Genomic DNA, 18,772 nt, shown 5'->3' on the forward strand with positions numbered 1-18,772 from the left:
ATATCAGGTACCGAATGCTCTGAATGGATAAAATACTCGCCTGGAGTAGCATATCGGAAGCCTCCACTACCATCACCAACCACAGGACCGGGACGATGACGATGGCGGATGTCAGCGGGGAGCGCGACTGGGTCGAGTGGTAGGGAGACTTCCTTAATGCATGATACGGGGTGTCCCGGGTCAGCAACTGAAGTCGAGTTTAGTTCTACTCTGCAGCGTTGTCTAAAGGGATAGTCGGTGCTCCCCTTGCAACACTACGTGTTTTAGGTTGGTCGACGAATTCACGAAATAGAAGTCCACTGGGCCAGGTAGAAGCGTCAAGCGATTGCTCTTTGAACGCAGGGTCAAGTCCGATTTTGTACGAGATGAATGATAGTTTCGTTATATCTGCATCCTTCGGAACAAGCCGCACGATATCGGCGGAAACGGCTGCATCTAGACAGCGAGAGACAATTTTCTGCACATCTTCGGAGGTCACTAAAGGCTGGAACCCAGATAAGTACAGCCAAAACTTTTTGGTTGCAGGAGGAGTAACGATAAACGGAACAGACAAATCACTAAGGTCAATGGACTTTGTTCCATGTTCAACGGCAGCTTGCACTGGCTGACCATTGTTTCCACGGCGCCGTTTCACACCTAATTTGGGCCAGCCACTAGCATTCGTAGATATACTAGAGGACCGCTCAGATGCTAAATAATCAACTTGTTTACTAAGTGATTCGATCAAATCGAAAAGTTGGCGCACCTGGGTGGAAATGCCGGCCAAATTTGATGGATTAGACTGCTCTGAGCCAAGTACATCTTTGATGTAGGCAAACACACTGCGGCCGTTCAATTCCGCTTTACACTTGGAGCAAACATACATTGCTTTTCCTTGCGTGAAGAGATCTCTATTAGAACGGTTATTAAAACCACAACATTGCTGACTAATGTGAAAGAATGTATCGCAAAAGCCACATCGCACTGGTTCCAAATCATTAATCGCCAATTGGCATTCCCCGCAGACTTTTTTTTCCATCTTTATTTTGTTATATTTCACTATAGAAAACGCACAGCAGCGAGCAAACAATCACGGATGGTAAACAAGTTGAACAATGCCACAATTTGATGAAATTTGTTTCGACAGTCAAAAGCACGTAAAGGTCCGATCGAAGTGTACTCCAATAGTAAAACGTTCTTGGATGTAAAATGATTCGTCACAAACAACAAAATATACGAAACGAAAGTGTTTAACAGCGGTAAATTAAATTACAAATTAGCAACTAGAGATACGATGTAAACAAACCGTGTCACTAATATCCATATGCATGGTTAGCAAGTTATTCAATACATATACATATAACCTCATGTTAGTCATTCATAATTACTCATGATTTATAGCTCTAGTGTAAGAGTAATCACTAACAATAACGATTGAATTAGCATATATTCAAAGTGTGAAGGATTCAAAAATCCATTATGTCCAGTCTTTTTCACAAGCCAATATAACGAGAGGTAAACCCACTGCTCTCAATCATTGAAAAAAGTTCTTGTTTCTATGTGTCCGTTTTTCTTGGTATGCTTTGTGTGACGGTTCGTTCAACTGAAGTGGATAAAATTTTGCTCGCATTTTATGACGCTACATTTCACCTTAACAGTGGTATCGAAGAAGCACAGCACATTGCCTATATTCTTCGCTATTTCAAAGATGATTTTCGCTTATTCATAATGTTTATAAAGTAGTATTGCTAATATCATTTATTTAACCCCGGTTTTAAGCTTTTGATCGTTGCCAGGAGGGTATTAATGGTTGGGTTTGCCAGAGGGTATTAATGAATTATTTTTCTCGAACAAAAAATGTTTTGAAGTAAAATTATTAAGTTGCAGAATTATTTATGTATTTCAAATAAATAAATTATGTAATCGCTGTGAGAATCAACTTTTGAATAGAGGCTCGTAGGGCCGAGAGTCTTATACCGTTTGAATCAGTTCACTTAATTCGCACAGTGACTGTGTGATTAGTTCAATAAATTATTCATGTTTTCTGGACTTGTTAATTGATGGACAAGTAAACTCAATTCGACTTTACTGGTTCCGGAAAGTAGTGGGCGAAAGCTATTTTTGAAATGGTTTGATCGATTCTCACTAACTTCGTATAAAATTGAAAGACTAGTTCCGAAATGACATATTTATACGTGTGAAATAATTCAAACCGTGATATGAACAAAATAATAAAATCAATTAGTATTTCGATCGAAATGAATGAAAAACTCACTCAGAATGGAAATACTCGAAACTGTCTGCCTGTTGGAAAGTTTTGTTATTTTAAGAACAAATTAACGGATTAATGAGTGCGGTTCACAATAAAATATAATCAGTACACAGTACTAAAGAAACAAATTAAAATAGTAATTTAAACTGCCATAGTTAGATTCATTATACTCTATTTGTACTACCGTCAATCATATGCATTAAAAAAAGTTTTGTACTGTGTTATAATATGCAGATCATCCAAATTTATTCCCATTATACCAATGGGATCGCTGTCTTGCTATCCTCGTCAGCTGATTGTTCATTTATATTATTTTTCCAATGGTGTCGCATTAGAAAGAGAAAAGTTGGTGCTTCGCATATCGCGTTCTATCTGACAGCAACCTAAGGACCACCTGAAAAGTGTTGACTTATGACCACTACCGTTTTTTACACTTTTCAATCTGTTACGCACTAAACACAGAATTGAGTCAGAATCGGTTATCGAAAGCTTCCCAAGAAACAAATGCACGTAGTGTTATAAAATATCTAGTATATTTACATGCCTAGAGCCACTTCAGTAAACTCGAGGAAATCTAAATCTCTGATACACAAATAATTTCAACTGCACTGACTCTGTCAAACGGAAACCCTTATGATAATTGTTAGGTTAGGTTAAGTAGAGCTAACACCCACGCTATATCTGAGAAACGCTGGAATGACGACTTAGCCCACAGTGGGAATTTTGGGCCACCCTCCTCTAATAAGAAAAAATATTGCTGACTTTCGAACAGCTCAACAATAAGATCAGTAAAAAGTATCATTTACCGATCGATCGGTAGAGCTGAGCTGAGATTCATTTCTTCATAATTTTATTATTTTAATATTTATTATTCATCGCTAGACTATATCTTTCTGAAATCGTTATTAGCTTTTCAATTTCAGTAAATTATGTAATTATCCGAAATTTAATTTGTGCTGATGATGATCGCTAGAAAGCATCCTACGTATATTAGTAAAACAAAAGTTTACCATTTGTATTTTTTATCCTCATGTTTACCGGAATCAATTAAAATTCAACGCAGCTTTTAAAGATTTTACGATGAATTATTCTTTTGCTTGGGATTAACTAAAAAAAATTTTCTGATTAAAAATGATTTCCACTTCGAGTCACTAAAATTTTAAACGTGGCGAAATACTTAACGATTTCTTTAAACTCGACATTTGATTTTTCTAGTTGGGAAAGAGTTGTACAAGCAATACTGATCGTTCAATAAAAATACATCTTTAAAGATAGTAACATCGACAAAACGTTCGAAGAGGAATTCAAATTTCTTCTTGTCCTTGTTTGATTAGCTTCTATTGGGTTGTAAACACAGCCTAAGTATATTTGATGCATGACTAGATTACAGGAAAAGGCTTCTGTGTTTCCGTTGAAGAGACTTAAAAAAGTTCTTTGAAGAATCCCTTAGAAACGCATACGTTTGAAATAAAAATATAACTAGAAATAAAAATGCAAGGAAAAAATGAAATTGCCCGCTTCAGAAAACTTGATTTTTTTCTGAGTATGGTAACGGTACCTTCATTAATTTCAGCTCCGTATCTCAATAAGCTGAAATATGGTGCATTCTGAGTGCATTCGTAATGATAATAACACCAGTATTATGCACAATTATGCCGTAATCTGATTTTTCAGAGCCGAAACAGAGATATTTCATCCGATTTTATCATAATTTTTTTTCAATATTACAATATATTTTTAGGCACACTGCTTAAGCTCTAAGATGCCAAGGTTATTTACTAATCTTAATTAACGACTAACTTAAAACTAGAATAGTATCATTAGAATATGTGATCTTAGCTTCTCAAAAATCCAGCTGGCGATCGGCAGTGGTCGATGAATTCAATATTGCACGAGTCTTCCAGATGGCGCCCGCATGCTGGTTTTCGACTGGAGCGGTCTTTTGTGGACGATGATGGTGATGTTACGGAAGAGAATGAAAAAAAGTAAATATTGTGGAAACGGGGTAAAAAGGGGATGTGTGAACAAAATGTCTGAAAACGAGAGAGATCTAATTAGTTGCCATCGAGATGGTGAAGAGACAGGTAAGGGGGAACGAAAAAGTTAGTGACAAAAAAAAAGATCTTGTTAGTTCCAATGAAGATGATGGACAAAGACGGGGATCGAGAGAATCGGGCGGATGTTAGTGTCGAACCTGTGGGTGGAGATTATACTTTCTGAGCGAGGAATAACACATTACACTTGTACATCAATGTGTTTAAGGTACTGGTATATGAGAAGCATATATAAACTATCCCGACTCGCCAACACATCCCGAACCGGAACCTCAGGCGGTCTACCTCGGGCCCTAAGGGATTCCAGTAGCTTCGACCTGGCGTCACGATACTCTACGCACGACATGCTCGATGTCCTGATAACCGTCGCCACAGGTGCAGAGACCGCTCTCCGCGAGCCCAACACGCCGGAGATGTGCGTTGAAAGTGTAGTGATTTGACACGAGCCGCGACATAACACGAATGAAATCGCGACTCACGTTCATCCCCCTGAACCAAGGTTTCGTCGATACCCTAGGGATAACGGAATGTAGCTAGCCATCGTCCCAGTTCGCCATTGCTCCATGAAGTTTGCCAACTTTCGAGAGTTTTCTGATGAGAGATGCTGAAAAATTCATTGAAGCAGATTGGTCTTTCATAAATATCACCTTCTAATGCGCCCACCTTAGCCAATGAGTCTGCCTTTTCATTGCCCGGAATGGAACAATGCGATGGGACCCAGACTAACGATATTGAGTAAGACCGTTCAGATAAAGTTCGCAAGTGTTCCCGTATTTTCCCCAGGAAATATGGGGGATACTTTCTTGGCTTCATTGCCCGGAGAGCTTCTATTGAGCTTAGACTGTCCGTGACAATGAAGTAATAGTCTTTGGGCCAGGTTTCAATGATCTCGAGGGTGTATTGAATAGCAGCTAATTCTGCGACGTAAACTGAAGCCAGATCACTGAGTTTGTAAGAAGTGGTGATGTTTTGATTGAAGATGCCGAAGCCTGTGGACCTGTTGATGTTTGATCCGTCAGTGTAAAACACCTTTTCACAGTTGACTGTTCTATCAGAACAAATTGGCTCAAATGGCACGTTCCCCTTGATATTTGGAGATTTGTGCCTTTTGAATCTCTTCTCTCATGGAAGTGTCAGTAGAAGAAGTAGAATCAGAAGTATCCAAGAAATGAGCACGGTTGGGAACAAACGAAGAAGGATTAATGTTTTGAGCCATGTAATCAAATAACAAGGACATAAAACGGGTCTGAGAATTGAGCTCGACAAGCCTTTCGAAGTTTTCAATCACCATCGGATTCAAGATATCGCATCGGATTAGCAATCGATATGACAGATCCCAGAATCGATTTTTCAACAGTACGACGCCCGCGAGCACTTCGAGACTCATCGTATGAGTCGATTGCATGCAACTTAGGGCAATACGCAAACAACGATACTGAATTCTTTCCAGTTTAATGAAATGGGTGTTCGCGGCGGATCGGAAGCAGAAGCATCCATATTCCATTACGGACAATATCGTTGTTTGGTACAGTCTGATCAGGTCTCCTGGGTGGGCACCCCACCAAGTTCCGGTTATTGTGCGAAGAAATTTGATTCTCTGTTGGCATTTTTGTTTCAGATACCTAATGTTACATCCCCAGGTGCCTTTGGAGTCGAACCAGACCACGAGATATTTAAATGTGAAGACCTGAGCTATGGTTTCACCCCCTAGTTGAAGCTGTAATTGTGCTGGTTCTCGCTTCCTTGAAAATACAACCAGCTCAGTTTTCTCCGTAGAGATCTCGATACCCATTTGAAGAGCCCATGTCGACAAGTTATCGAGGGTATCTTGCAATGGTCCTTGGAGATCAGCAGCTTTGGGTCCTATAATAGACACAACGCTGTCGTCGGCAAGTTGTCTTAGCGTGCAAGATGTGTTGATACATTCATCAATGTTGTTTACGTAAAAATTGTATAAAAGGGGGCTTAAGCATGAGCCCTGAGGAAGACCCATGTAACTGAATCGTATTGTCGACAAATCACCATGCGCGAAATACATGTATTTCTCGGACAATAGATTATACAAAAAGATATTCAGAATTGGTGAGAGACCATGCTGATGCAACTTCTCAGATAGGATGTTTATGGAAACTGAGTCAAAAGCCCCCTTAATGTTTAAGATAACTGATGCCATTTGTTCTTTACGAGTAAATGCCATTTGAATTTCGGTTGAGAGCAACGCAAGACAATCGTTCGTTCCTTTACCCCTGCGGAAGCCAAATTGTGTATCTGAAAGTAAGCCATTAGTCTCGACCCAATTGTCTAGACGAAACAGAATCATTTTTTCAAACAATTTTCGGATACAGGAAAGCATAGCAACCGGCCGATACGAATTGTGATCGGAGGCTGGTTTCCCTGGTTTTTGAATGGCGATAACTCTTACTTATCTCCAGAATGTGGGACAATATTATTCTCAAGAAGCCTATTGAATAAATTCAATAAGCGCCTTTTGGCAGAGTCAGGCAAATTTTTCAACAAGTTGAATTTGATTTTGTCTAACCCCGGAGCAATAATGCACGATAAAAGCGCAAGTGAGAACTCTACCATCGAAAAAGGTGTTTCGTTTTTGTTAGATGAGGCGACGCGCATGATTGTCTGTTCCGGAACAGAGTTAGGTCAAACTTTTTTAGCGAAATCGAATATCCAGCGGTTAGAATATTCCTCGCTTTCGTTCGTGGTGTTTTTATTTCGCTTTCGTCGGGCTGTATTCCAAAGAGTGCTCATTGATCTTTCTCTCGATAATCCGTCTACGAATCGACGCCAATAACCGCTTTTCTTCGCTTCAATTAAGCTTTACATTTTAGCGTCTAATGCCGCGTAGTTTTTATAATTATCAGGTGTTCCGTTTTTCCTAAACTCGATAAATGATGAAGCTCTCTCCGCGTTTAATTCTGAGCACTCTTTGTCCCACCACGGGTTGGGAGGACGGATGTTAGTTTTCGCGCCGGGTACTCGTTTCGTCTGAGCTTGAGTCGCGGTGTCGAGAATCAAGCCAGCCAAAAACGTGTACTTTTCCTCCGGAGGGAGTTCTTAAGTTGTTTCTAGTTTCTCAGATAGCGAATTTGTGTTGCATTTTCAATCAACATTTCGTGTGAGGTCATACGAAACATTGATTGTCTCCGATGGTCTTAATCCGTAGGCGATTGAAATCACGATAGGTAGATGATCGCTACCGTGGGGATCAGGGATCACCTTCCACGTGCGTTCCAACCGTAGCGATGTCTAGCAAAGGGATAAGTCCAGCGCATTTGATCTTGCTGGTGGTGCAGGAATTCGTGTCATTTCTCCCGTATTCAATATTGTCATATTGAAGTTGTCGCAAATATCATGGATCATAGTTTATCTGTAATCGTCGAGAAGACAGCCCCATCCCGTACCGTGTGAGTTAAAGTCTCCTAGAACCAACGTCGGCGCAGGAAGGAGCTCAATGATATCACTGAGCCGCTGATACCCAACCGAGGCTCTTGGGGGAATGTACATGGAAGCAATGCAAAGGTCCTTGCCTTTGATTGTAACATGACATGCGACAACTTCAATACCTGGTATCGAGGGGAGGTTAATGCGATAGAAAGAATAGCACTTTTTCATCCCCAAAAGTACTCCTCCATAGGGATCATCTCCATCCAGACGAATAATGTTAAAATCGTGGAAGTTTAAGGGTGTTTCAGAAGTTAGCCAAGTTCGCACAATGCAAATGCGTCACATTTCAGATTATTTACTAGATTTACTTTTGATTTGAAAGGATCTATTTTTGGAATGATACTTCTACAATTCCACTGTATAACAGTGATTGTATCCGTGACCTCGGTGGGTGACTTAGCCATCGAAGGATACGATCGCTGACAGAAAGGGGCCATTTTGCAGTCAACTACTTCAAGAATGTTTCAACTGTAGGAATAAAAGCCATTATCAGGCTTTTAAGAGGTTCAGAAATATTGAAAGTAGAGATGATCCAGTCCACAATATCAGAGAATTTAACAAACCCAGTATTTGGTAAATTTTCTGACTGATCTTTTGGGACTTTCGGGGGTTTTGAAGTCCCAGGAAGTGATGGAAATTCTTGCTCGGAATTTAATTTTCCAAGGCCTGGAGCTTTTTTCTCCGGTTTTTGCCATCACTACCAGTTGTTGTAATTTTTCGAGACCCATCAGAGGACACCTTCGAACCCTTACTAGGGAGCTTTTGAGAAGATTTATTTCTTCTCTTTCTATATGATGAGCTAAGAGGGACAGTCGAAGATGTACCTTCGAAGGGGGTCATCATATTCGCTCTCGTCAGTTGCAAAACAAGCGTATAGGTTTACTGGAGGCACTTTTCAACATTTCAGCAAAAGAACACTTTGAATGTTGCTTAAGTGAACGCCTCATCTTATCCTGGCGCAATTTGTACGCGGGACAATCAGAGAGGTCATGCGACCCCTCCTTACAGTAGAGACACTTTTCATTGTCTCCACTGCAGGAGTTATCCGCATGACTCCCTCCACACTTTATACACCGGGATTTATTGCAACAATGGGATGCTGTATGTCCCAATTGTTTGCAATTGGTGCAGTTCATGACCCGCGGCACAAAAAGGCGAACAGGTAAACGAACTCGGTCCAGGAGGACGTAATTAGGCAAAGCCGAGCCAGCGAAAGTCACTCGATACGAGTCTGATGGGATATAGGACTTAGTCCCATCCTCAGCGGTCGACACTGAACGCAATTGCTTGCAGTCCAGTATCTTAACGTTCTTGAGTAGGGGTTTTTTAAAACCTCCTGCCTCATGCTTAAGAACATCCTCGCAAGTCAGACTCGGCTCGGTGATAACGCCGTCTATTCGTCTCTACTATCAATGAAGAGGTCTAATGCGTCTTCGGCTTCTTGAATCCAGGCGAGTGTCTCTCGTTTATTCCCGGAGAATGTACTAAAATTTTTTATCGGATCAGGAGTTTTGTAATATGTGAAAAGATCAATTGGAGGTCGAGCTCTTGAAGCCGCCAGTTCCTCCATTAAATTATTTTGGTTTTGTGTGAGCTGTGATATATGCGCTACTAGCTCTTCGTTATTCATTTTTAAATCGTTTAACTGCCTATTCGCTTCAAAGATGCTTTCGCGTTTCTGTTTCGATTTCAGTTTGTCCAGCTTTTATGTTAGTAGTCCTATCCAATGGTGTGATATTCCAGATCTTTGCTTACCGCTGGTTGGGGCGCCGATCAATGAATTACTAGTATTTATTGGTTTGATCAGAGTAAGCTACTAGTTCGCGATGAACAGTGCTCGCTTTGATTTTTAGTGTTATTTTTCAAGCGGTAGTACTTACAGAAGAACTATTTTTAGCATCCTCCGGAGTCTCTGATTATTGCAACGTTCTGTGTTTTAGATTCCTTTGTGGAGACTCTTGCGACTTCGACAACTGCAAAATGTGTGAAGTCCGCTCACCAGTGGTTCCCCGAGTTGTCGATTATTCCCGATGAATATGTTACAATCGTTCTTCACAGAGTTTTTAGCCTTACAATTTCTAGTGATTGCACTAACACTCAACCGTACTAAGTTTTGGCTGCACTAAGTTTCTGCTACTAAAAATTGCACTAAGTTTCTGCTACTAATCCACAAAATGTTCCTTCAAGACTGCGCCAGTAATGCTTCTAACTTCATGGGAAGCATAAAGAAATATTTATTACACTTTTAGATTAGTTACAATTGATATCAGATAAAAGACTAAAGACTAATTTACGAATATTTACTCTAATTGAGCTGATAGAAAATAAACTTATGATACAGGGTTTACTTTAACGTGATTTTCACAAGTATCGCCAACTGATTATCAGACCAACACGAAATCAAATTTTTTAACAGGACGAGCATTTCCGTTCTAATATTCGATCTGTTCACATCGACTCACTTCCTCTAAATGAATTCTCCTCGTCGACCCGTGACCTACGGTTCTGCTCAACTATCTAACTTCCCTGTAGTTTTTAACAACCACCAAAATTTTACTTCGGTTGAAGTTCGAATGAATGAGAGATAGCTCTCAGGATTTCTCCTATTTATTTATTTATTTATTTATTTAGCAGTAAGGGAAAAGCCCTGTGGAGCTGAGATTCTATTTCTCCTTTTCCATCAGGCATAAATCCTTTTCATTTTTTGTATCAATAAATTACATTTATCGAAATGATACATATTACACGTTATTTTAAATTAATCTATCATACTATCTTCTCTAATTATCTATTATTTAACAAACGTTGAATGATCGACACATACTAGAAAATGTTTCATTAAATCCATAGTTTGCTCAAGCTCGAGGAATTCTGAAGAAAGATTTTAATCACAAGCTACGACGATGGATTTTAAAGTTTAGCTGTTGAAGAAAATCCACGCAATCAATTCCAATGCCGATTGAATCAAATCCGCAAAAAACAGCTTCGAAATTATCCCGGCGAACTGATAACAAATCAAGGTTGATGACCCTACAACAATTTTCGTAACTTGGAAGGTTGGCTGCATCTTTCCATGGTAGACGGCGCAAAGCAAAACGGACGAATTTTCGCTGAATAGCTTCTATTCGTAGCTTATCGGTTTCATAATATGGCGCCCAAACAACAACAGCGTACTCATGGGTAGAGCGAACGAAAGCGCAATTAAGCGATTTCAGGCAATATATTGCAGCGCCCTTAGCAAATTTTCCTTCGAATTTGCTAATATTGTAGAAAAAGTAGGAAATTGTGAAGGAAACTCTCATATCAGCGTAGCTGCAACCTTCAAGTATAAAATTTGTTATTGAAGCGTGCACATTTGCGAGCATTAGTCATCGCAACGATGTTTAAGAAACTTTGTTATAAAACCATAGACAGTCCCGAGCATTAGTCAGCACAGTAATGTTGTAGAAAACAAAGTTATTTTCACGGACACTGGTCACTGCCTCTGGCCTAGCGACAGTGGTCTCGACTTTCGGTAGAACTTCGCGAGAAAGTCTGATGAATTTTCTACTTGAAATCACAAGCTCGGCTTGTACTAAAATCTTCGGGCTTCACCCGAAAGTAAATGTTAGGAGCTTAAAAACCCCTAGTTGGGAAGAGTTAGGGAGTAGTTCAGTTTTACAGAGTGCGGTAGCTAGGCGCGAGTCTCGGGAGTCGACCCGTAGACAGATTAAGTAGTTTTTGCTTCGAGTATTCGGGTTAGTCTAGTTCGGAGTGTAATACAGTAAGCCGTAGGAGTATGCATAGTGTGCATTGTGAGGTTCGAGTATCAAGTGACCTCAAAATCAAGTAAGAAATAATGTCTTTGGAAGGCATCTAAAGAATTGAGTGAAAGATTGCTGTAATGGGTAAAGATTTAACAGTTTCATGTGCAGTGTTTGATACTCATAGGCGAGAAGAACAAAATAGTTAGACACAACCATTGCTCGTGTCAGGATAGTGTTGATAAATTACGACAACAAAATTATGTGTTGAAGAATTAGTGTTGATAAATTACGACAACAAAAGTATGTGTTGAAGAATTAGGGTTGACAATATACGACAACAAAAGTATGTGTTGAAGAATAACTTCTTTTATTAATGTAAACAAGTAAATGTTGAGACATATATTCGACGAGATCACCATGAAGTGTTGTGAATAGATTTACAAACTAGTGGAGTATGCAATAGACTGTACTGTAGTAGGACATACGTTCATATGAGCATAAACCTAATGATATGCCGAGCTTAGTGAGACTGCGTGAAGTGTTAGCCTTATTAACAATCGTTAGTGACTTTTTGTTAGATTGTAGGATTCCTAAAACAGCCTAATCCTGCACTATTGAGAATAAGTAGCTGTTAAGTGAAAAGCACAGAAAAAAATTGAAACTCAGAAAAGGTGAAATTCGTGATATTAAACTCAAGTACATGAGTGAATCAATACAATGACATAAAAGAGAAACCGAATTGAAGAGTATTACTCCGTATAGAACTGAAAGAAACATCATCTTCGTTATTCCTCTTCCGCCACCGCTCGGCCGGAAGCTTACAAGTGGTGACAGCGGTACTAGCCGGAAGTGGCAAGGATACGCCAGGACTAAGGAATAGGAATCCGGAATTAAGGATGTTGGGCGAAGTAGCATTAGTATGGTGAGTCCCCATTATTTTTATTCTTTTTTTTCTCGTTGTTTTGATCGCGTAATGTTGCCACTTATTGTGAGCCCTAAATCATAAAAAAAATAAAGATGGCATTAGCGCGAAAATTTTTCTGATTTGTTTAGCTCGCGCTCGTAAGGACCAATATTATTTTTTCTAACTACATTACTCACAATCCATCAACTAGTAAACGATATCAGAACTTTTTCTCATGCCTACAGCGGATTTCTAGAACAGTTATATACATTCCGTTGTTGAGTCATTTGGCAAGCAATAAATTTGTTCAGTTTCCTTGAAAACTGCGGACGTATAGATTACGCTCACAGTCGATTTGTTTACGTTTTGACCACTGTCAATACGAGCGCATGTGTTGAAGAAAAAAAAAACAACACCGCGATAATACTTACAAAAGTGGCCACACTAGCATAAAGGCCTAAGAAGTTTTTTTTCCCCCTTCGTTGAAGAGACACGAATATCACGACCAGCGGAACAATTAGCACTGGTGTAATGATTGTAAGGTCAAGGTGACCATCCGAAACCAACGCGTATGAGCGAAGGAATCGGCAATCTGACGCATCATTTTGCGAATAAGCAAAGCCGTCTGACATAATAAAGCAAGCCAACGAGCGAGGCACCAGGAGTGCATGTCACGATGTATGTATACTTAAACGGTGATGAACCAACCCATATGGGCGGAGCCTACTGAAAAATGCGTTGCTAGGCGACACACCAAAACAATCGCGGCCATATTTACGGCTAAAAGCCGGGCATCCGAAACAAAAACATAGCACGGGGAAAAGAAGCGTTATATGACAATAATAACAATAATAATGTTATTGACATTGACTTTGAGTATGGTATGACTCACGCGGGGCGAGCAATAACGATCACTCGCAAACGAAGTGTTTCTAGATGTTTACAACGAAAAAAAAAGGTATTGAGCCAAACTAACGAAGACGTTCGCAGATGTCAAGACTAGAAGAAATAGGCGAGTATATTGCACACGAATACGAGAATTTATACAAAAATAAGACTAGAGCAAGATCATTACAAGGGATCCTAGCCAAGAAGGAAACACTTAAGGAAGCCTTCGCCGAATTCGAACAACTGATCGAAGGTTACGAGTTCCGGGTCTCAGTAAGTGAATGGAACAAACTAACAGACCTTTATAACGTCGTGCGAACAAAATATGAAGCAGCATCGAAAATCCTAAGCGAATCAATCGTTATAGAAACCAAACAAGATCGCCCTACCGGGCGGCACAGAAGTATATCAGAAGCTGGGAGTACAAAACATAATATATCACAGCGTCAAAGATTGCATTCAGCTATTGAGAATAACAACAATTACGAAGAGTCCAAAAAGCCAGGATCAAAACCGTACAATACCAATAATTCAAATAACAACATCAGCCTCCCGGACGGAACATATCGGTTCCCAAAAACCGAAGCCATCCAGTGCATACCGGATTTTCATGGGTCATTTAATGAGCTTAATGCGTTCCTATATCACATAGAGCATTTTGCGGATGAAATACCGGAAGGTATGCCGCACAATGAGCTAATTTATGTCGTTTTATTGAAACTTAAGGGAAAAGCGGCAAACAGCATATTAAAAATCAGAGCCGAAACTTGGCCGGAGACAAAAGCGAATTTAGTAAGAGAATTCGGTGAGGTGATTAAAATCGAAAATGTGTTAGCAGATATGGAGACTTTAAGACAAAACCCGCGAGAATCTTATAAGTCATACAAAAAACGTGTAATGAAAATAAAGGAACATATAGATCTATATAATGAAGGCGCCCAAGGAAACAGCGCATTAGATAAGAATTTGAGGTTGCATTGCATAGCAGGCCTGAGAAACGATGATCTCAGGAGAACGGCCCAGGGACAACGAAACATGGCTCTGGGAGAATTGCTAGACTTTCTCGAAGAGCAACACGTAGAATGTGAGCGGCTATTAGACCTAGGAGAGAGACTGAGATGCATGGAAATCTCTGGCTCACGGAACGGCAGTAGGCAAACAAGAAACCACAGAGAAAGGAACAGCTTTAACAATACGAATACTACAGCGGACAGCGGTATGAGGCAAAATTACAGGTACCCGCAAGGAGGAGGATTCAGAAACCCACGTGTAGATAGGGGTGCAGCACATCAGACAAGGGTCACCGACCAGATGGAAGGACGGCTTCTGAAGCTATGGAAGCAAGGATGGTAAGACACCATTAAAATGAACACGGTATAGAAGCTAGTTGCGGGAAAAATTTAGAAAAAAAAAGGTTTAGAAAAGATTCATTATAACCTGCAACAAGCATTCGCATGCCGCAACTTTAATAACAATTTTATATCCACAGACAGACGTATTGTCGACAGACGGGTTGTCGACCTGTATCTACAGGTTAAAGGTACCTCAACAAAAAAAAATATATATAAGTAAACAGAAAGAAGAAATATGATAATGAAAAAAAAAAATACGATGCACAAAGTTACGATAACGAAAAAAAATAAGAGAATATGATGCACAATGCGATTATTAAGAGAAAAAATATACATATATACAAATAATAACCATCACAGAATAGACACCAGATCACGTAAGACGTTTATAAAAATAATAACAAGCATAGAATAGAAAAATGTTTACACTAAAAGCACAGCATCATACAAAACGAATAAAAGTTTTTTTTTGTTTGGAGTCCCGAACTGTGTGTGTGCCCGAAAATAGTCGTCGCAGAAGGAAGGATGTCAGTAGCTTAGCCAAGCTACCTAAGAGAACGAGAGGGTGTGATCGGATGCGGTGGCAAGTTGAAGACAAAGGAAACCGGGGAATCACCAAGACGTCAGAAGGAAGAACAGCAGAGTTGAAGATCGAGGCAATTACGAGTTGAAAAATCGAGGCAGAAAATTTACAAAACAAAAAAAAATTAATACGGAAGACGGGATAACAAATCGAAATAATGGCAATGCTACAAATTGCTACATCAACAAGTATAACTGATATCAAATTTCGAAGGAAGTAAATTTTGAAGGAAGTAAATGCAGTCAACACAGTTAAAGATGACTTGCATGGGTATGCCACAACGTTACAAATTGCTACCCCATATTTTATTCAGTGAGCATCGTCAAAAGCTCAACTGAGTACCATAAACCAATATATGAAAATCAAAGTTTATTAATACGCGAAAAATTAAACAATTGGTTGTTTAAAAATACGCTACGAAGAAAGCAACCACAAAATCAAATGAAACGCATAAAAGCTGCTAGGAGCCTCAACACATTGTACCAAACGAGAAGCCATGATGAGAAACAACAATACAGAATACCAATACATGACTAATCAACGAAGAAGCTTCATCACATATATTTTTACGGAACTATGATTACTACTGGCAGTAATCTCAATGATCAATTTTCAACCATGCCCAATGAAGCGAGTACATAAACAACGAGAAGCCCTAATACGTAGCACCAACACAGAAGAACGAGCTATTAGGAGTGAGAACGCCACGGTACCCAGAGTCCGAGACTAGCAACCGTTCGATCACTCCCACAGATAAAGCAACAGTAGAAGCATACCATGGAACAGGATGGCGTCAGAGGAGAACACACACACACGCGGACCATCGTGAGGTTAGGAAATTTAACTAACGTATAGCCATCAACGAAAAAATAAACCAATTGGCAATTGTAAATACGGAAATTTGTGATCCAGCTACCAACCTCAATGTTATAAACCAACGCTCCCTTCAGGTAACATCAAGCTCAGTAAGTAAGGGGGCATGCAGCGCCCTTAGCAAATTTTCCTTCGAATTTGCTAATATTGTAGAAAAAGTAGGAAATTGTGAAGGAAACTCTCATATCAGCGTAGCTGCAACCTTCAAGTATAAAATTTGTTATTGAAGCGTGCACATTTGCGAGCATTAGTCATCGCAACGATGTTTAAGAAACTTTGTTATAAAACCATAGACAGTCTCGAGCATTAGTCAGCACAGTAATGTTGTAGAAAACAAAGTTATTTTCACGGATACTGGTCACTGCCTCTGGCCTAGCGACAGTGGTCTCGACTTTCGGTAGAACTTCGGGAGAAAGTCGGATGAACTTTCTACTTGAAATCACAAGCTCGGCTTGTACTAAAATCTTCGGGCTTCACCCGAAAGTAAATGTTAGGAGCTTAAAAACCCCTAGTTGGGAAGAGTTAGGGAGTAGTTCAGTTTTACAGAGTGCGGTAGCTAGGCGCGAGTCTCGGGAGTCGACCCGTAGACAGATTAAGTAGTTTTTGCTTCGAGTATTCGGGTTAGTCTAGTTCGGAGTGTAATACAGTAAGCCGTAGGAGTATGCATAGTGTGCATTGTGAGGTTCGAGTATCAAGTGACCTCAAAATCAAGTAAGAAATAATGTCTTTGGAAGGCATCTAAAGAATTGAGTGAAAGATTGCTGTAATGGGTAAAGATTTAACAGTTTCATGTGCAGTGTTTGATACTCATAGGCGAGAAGAACAAAATAGTTAGACACAACCATTGCTCGTGTCAGGATAGTGTTGATAAATTACGACAACAAAATTATGTGTTGAAGAATTAGTGTTGATAAATTACGACAACAAAAGTATGTGTTGAAGAATTAGGGTTGACAATATACGACAACAAAAGTATGTGTTGTAGAATAACTTCTTTTATTAATGTAAACAAGTAAATGTTGAGACATATATTCGACGAGATCACCATGAAGTGTTGTGAATAGATTTACAAACTAGTGGAGTATGCAATAGACTGTACTGTAGTAGGACATACGTTCATATGAGCATAAACCTAATGATATGCCGAGCTTAGTGAGACTGCGTGAAGTGTTAGCCTTATTAACAATCGTTAGTGACTTTTTGTTAGATTGTAGGATTCCTAAAACAGCCTAATCCTGCACTATTGAGAATAAGTAGCTGTTAAGTGAAAAGCACAGAAAAAAAATTGAAACTCAGAAAAGGTGAAATTCGTGATATTAAACTCAAGTACATGGGTGAATCAATACAATGACATAAAAGAGAAACCGAATTGAAGAGTATTACTCCGTATAGAACTGAAAGAAACATCCTCTTCGTTATTCCTCTTCCGCCACCGCTCGGCCGGAAGCTTACAATATGTTGTTGAAGATTTTTGAAATGCAGAACATAAGTTCTAGCATCACAAAAGCTTAGATATAGTATACTCAATGTGATCTTTGAAATTTAGCTTAGAATCTAATAACACCCCTAAATCCTTGATTGATGAAACCCGTTTTAAGACCGCTGTCGAAATAAACCAGTCGTACGTGATCGTGTTTTGTTTGTGAGAGTATGAGATGACGGAACATTTAGAGGCGCTTAGTACCATCCTGTTAATGTTGCACCAGTTATAGAATACATTTAACTGAGTTTGTAAGAAAGTGGGATCTTCAGAATCCTTGATGAGGTGGAACAATTTGAAATCATCATAGCTTCATGCATTGCAACGAAAAATTCAAGTCGTTGAGGTATAATTAGAATATGAACGGTCCCAGATGGCTTCGTTGTGGAACTCCGGAAGTCGCAATGAATGAAGTAATGTTGTCCCCTATTTTCACAGTTATATTTCGACCTGTCAGATATGATTCAAGTCATTTGAGGAAGAAACCGCTGAACCCAAGCCTTTCGAGTTTGGCAACTGCAATCTGGTGATCAAAAGCAGCAGAGAAATCAATGTAAATGGCATCGATTTGATGATGCGCTTGGATAGATCGAATGATGTATGATGTGTACGACACAAGATTTGTGGACGTAGACGGTTTAGGAATGAAACCATGTTGTGTATTAGATATATAGCTGGAGCAGTGATGAGTGATGAAGTCCAGTATTATTATTTCAAATAGTTTCGATGCAGCACATAAGGCAGCAATTCCTCGATAGTTTGAAATAATAGTTTTGTCACCTTTCTTATATACAGGGAAAATGTGAGAGTTCTTCCATGAAGTAAGACAAATTCCGCGTTTAAGAGAGAGATTGAACATTATAGTTAATGGCGTTAGGAGACTTCTTGAGCATTTATTCTGAATGAAAGACGGTAACCATCAGGGCCAGCGTTAGTAGATGGTTTAAGTTTAAGGCAAACGTTTTCGACGATGTTTGTCGTAATTGCAGAATGAGACACAATCGTAGAACGGCGAGGAACATTGTTGGCTGTTATGCGGATTTGTTGATTCGTCATAGTTTCTGCGGAGAAAACACTGCTCAAGTGTTTGGAAAATAAGTGACAAATATCGACGGAGGTTGATGCTTTATGTTCCACAATAGACATGTGAGTAGCTAATCCAGATTCCTTTCTTTGATCATT

The 18,772-nt window shown here is 39.6% G+C and overlaps 1 protein-coding gene across 2 annotated transcripts in view; it reads left to right on the plus strand.

Annotated features, from left to right (window-relative positions):
• LOC131432203 (uncharacterized) overlaps positions 1–18,772 on the plus strand; it is a 199,384-nt gene that overhangs the window by 155,771 nt on the left and 24,841 nt on the right. The window lies entirely within an intron of this gene.

Source organism: Malaya genurostris, chromosome 2 (genome assembly GCF_030247185.1).
Source record: "Malaya genurostris strain Urasoe2022 chromosome 2, Malgen_1.1, whole genome shotgun sequence".
Lineage (NCBI taxonomy): Eukaryota > Metazoa > Arthropoda > Insecta > Diptera > Culicidae > Malaya > Malaya genurostris.